Source organism: Athene cunicularia (genome assembly GCF_003259725.1).
Source record: "Athene cunicularia isolate RWA chromosome 8 unlocalized genomic scaffold, athCun1 chr8_part1, whole genome shotgun sequence".
Classification (NCBI taxonomy): Eukaryota; Metazoa; Chordata; class Aves; order Strigiformes; family Strigidae; genus Athene; species Athene cunicularia.
In genome coordinates, this window is record NW_020799109.1 from 20,825,225 (window position 1) to 20,829,363 (window position 4,139).

Consider the following 4,139-nt stretch of genomic DNA (forward strand, 5'->3'; position numbering starts at 1 on the left):
GGGGGGGGGGGGGGTGTGGTGAAATGTAGTGCCTCTTGGGACAGTGAAGACCCAGTTATAATGTACAAGAATCTTTAACTATCATAATGGATGTTAAAATTTTCTGCAACTCTGTATGTTAGCTAACATAATCACTCAGTGTTTTCAGGATATAAATTCCACTTAATTGACTGGAGCCAGACAAATCTGAGTGAATGTATACTGATTAAATAACCTCATATATATCCCATATCTAACAGGGAATCTTCTAGCTGCTGTTACCACTTACAGCTTTGCCCCAGGTAAGTCAATCCTGACATGACATAATGTCAAAATATGGCACACACATGGACACATATATGATTGATGGGTGGATCAAATTAATTTCTTAAAGATTAAAAAATAAAAAGAAACATTCCCTTGAAATAACCAGAATTATTTGATAAGTGCCAGTAAGAAACCAGATGCACTATCCTTAGCACAACTATGTAGAACATGTGGATCCACACAGTCTCAGTGTAGCCCTGGATTTCCTTGTTCCAGCGTAAGTAGTCTGTGTGAGGCTTTGGGCTTTGAAAATTGTTAACAATAAGAGCCTGGGAAATGACAAACCTGGGGTAGTAGTAGCAGGGTTCAGTGATTAACCAGCATGGAAAGAACAAGGACAAGAAGGTCTGGAAACCTTTGCTATCTCCAGTTTCTTCCATTTTCTTTTACTGATCTTATAAAAGTGGAAATCCTGGTATTTTTTTAAATTTTATACTATCTAGCACTCCTCACCATAGCACTGATGCCATGTCCTAGCACCCTCCCTTCTTTTTTCACAAAAACTACAACTCTATACAATAGGTCGTGTTTACCCATTTCTTCCCTTTACTGTATCATTACTTTTCTTTTTCCTTAGACTGCACATGTTTTGGGAAGCACAGTATCTCCCTGTGTTTGTCATTACACAGTGAGAAAGATAGTGATTGTAACCTATATAGATGGCCATAATATATATGCCAAAAATTAGCCCTAGAGGATAATCTCTGTGCTAGCAATCTGGACACCAAGGAAGGTACTGCATAACCCAACATAAACTGCAATACCACAGCCCACTGAGACCATAATGGCCCCTACTGTATTGGCAGCCTCAGTCACTGGCAGCATTATGCCCCTGTGTCTACAGAAACAAATGCTGACTGACACACACTTCTGGCAGGCTGATATTACTTCAAGGTACCTATTTTTAATGCTCTCCATTCCTTCCCTCCTTACTAAGAAAGGTCAAAAATATTCTACAGAAGGGAAGTGTAAATAATGCGGTACCATCACATGTAGCTTTCAAAACAGGAGTGTCTTCTAACGCATTAACAAAACCATCAATGCAAGCAGCAGCAAATTATTAATCCACACTAACAAATGAAAGCAGCAGCATTTAAGCTCTCCCCTTAGTGTTAAAATTCAAAACCTTGAAAATAAATGTTCTAGCTGGAACCTAGCAAATGTCCTAACCCTCTCTCTCACCAATCTGTCTTTCCTGACCATCAAATCCAATTGACTGACAGGCAATTTGTTTGAGCCTTTGTACTGTGCAAGCTTCAGTAATTCCTTCTTTTAGAAAGCCTTTCATTCCTGCTCACTGTAAGAGGCAAAAAAATGTGTCTGTGTGAAGAGAACAAGTAAATTCGGCAGAAAGCAACACATCACTTCCCATTAGCACTACTCCTGGGTATGGCAGCTGAGATGAGCCAATGGCCATTACTAGCTGCTTTCTCATCATTTTACTTAACCTCTCCAGAGATAGTGAGGAGATCTTATTGGCCCAATTAGCATCTAAGTCTTCTCAGACTATCTTATCTCAGACTTAGTCGAGATTGTTTGGACAGATGAAGCTACAGAGCTAAAAAATACTGAGAATGACACATTTTATGACATGAATCGGTCATCTCTTCAAGGAAGAGGAAGGATTATTTCTCTCTTACCATTTCCCTAGCAACAGAGAAAATGAGGAGTTCTTTTTCATTTATAGAAGAGCCTTGATTTCAGGATTGCTGGAAAATAGAAGCATCTGCTTGTAACCAAGGCATCTTCTGAATAGCACAGGACTTTCAGTTAAAACCCTAAGAGCTTTTTAGACCTTATGTCTTATTATGGCAATTATTTCAGATAAAAGGAAATTACAAAGCCTGAGGTATGGGAAGGCTTTCATCACACCATGTAGTGCTCATATTATAATCCTTCCCTAGGAGAGAAGTTGCTTGACAAATACTATAAATAGGAGCCTACATAAGAGGATAAATAATTATTCATCTGCTGATAAATTCTGACAGATCATCTTTCCTATGCAACTTGAGTGAAAGACATAATCAGAAAGTCCTTGATCTGTTAATGGGCAAATAGCACTCTAAAGCCAAACTACCTTGAAAAATACTGAAAGCTTTAAAGTGTTAATTTACATTTTTCTCTTTGTCAGTTAAGTAGTATCACTGAACTCTAAGCATCATATTGACATAGGACTGTGGGTTGTTTATTTGTTTGTATGAGGTTTTTTAACTTTTTCACTCTATTAATATTTAGTAGAATTATTTCAATTCCCACTAAAATCAGCCTAAATTCTCAAGCATTGTTCTTTGTCAGGGAGGCTGACCACTCTCTCAGTTGAGAGAAAGGGCTAAAATAAATCACAATTAATTCATTAAATCAATATATGAAAACCAAAATTTCTTACCAACTGCCACACTTGTGCTTTAGTCATTGCATCAATTTCAAATGGACAAGCAGGTGGTATTGAAGAAAAAAGAAAAAATATCTGCAACCTCCAACTATAATCCCATTATGTAATGATTGCTGAAGTCTCCAAACTAAGAATTTCAGCTAGTCCCATTCTTAATAGAGACTGAAGAAATCTTTAGGCAAGGCACTCGGATGACTATAAAGTACATGTCATTAAATAGAACCTAGAAATGGAAACAGATACAATCTCTACAGGTTCTTTACTTCTGTCCTGCCAATTTGCAGGGAGAGAAGGTGACTAGTGCTAAAGATGAACAAGAGAAGTATTTCTCCTTTTCCGACAGACCAATTATTTTTAGTATCACTGTGCTGCTGACAGTTTGAGGCCTGTTATGATAGCAGATCTGAAAAACCAGGATAACACACCTCTAGTGTACAAAAGGATAATGATTTTTAAAAGATTTAAAAGTACATCAATGCATATCAACCTGTCTTCCAAAAATCATCCACTGAAGCCATGGGGGGAAAAAAAGAGAAAAATAATAAAGGTTTTAACCATGTGATATGGCCACATTTTTCAGATATTTATAGACATTTTGTGGAACAGCTTGGGGGGGTTTCCATTTTTGCCCATGAACTGAAACATTTAAAATAAAATTATAATAGCTCATATTCAAAATGAACCCTCCATGCCAGATCTCTGAAGAAGAGATGCTAAAAATAAACCGTTACCAGGGAAACTGAATGAAACAGAAATTAGCAATAGGGCCCGATCTAAAGCCACTGAAATAAATGGGAACAGGTTCAAACTACACTGAAGAACATAAATCTGTGTTCCAGAATTTCCTCCTTTCACATTTTAGTGGCTTCTGTTCCATATTGTGAAGAAATCAGTTTGAGCTGAAGTAACGCATAACCTGTCAATAAAATACAGGTTCCTAAGATTCACTGTGTTGAGTACTGTGAATTCAGAAACAGGAGCTTTTGTATGGGCATTTTTAAAAGGATTCTGGCCCATTTTTCCTCCCTTTTCCTTTAAGACTACAGACTAGAAACGGGAAATACTAGAGAAGAGCAGAGGAGGAGACAGTATAGCTGACTGTCTGGGAAACCTGCAAGGCACATCTTAGCTTGGACTTTATCTTGTGGAGGAAGCATGACTACAGGTGACAGGCACAGGTAATATCACAGAACCACAGAATCAACTAGGTTGGAAAGGACCTTGAAGATCATCCAGTCCAACCATTAACCTAACACTGACAGTTCCCAACTCCACCACATCCCCCAGAGCTAAGTCAACCCTGACTCTTAAACACCTCCAGGGATGGGAACTCCACCACCTCCCTGGGCAGTCCATTCCAACGCCTAACAACCCCTTCTGGAAAGAAATGCTTCCTGACATCTAGTCTAAACTTTCCCTGGAGACACTTGAGGCCATTACC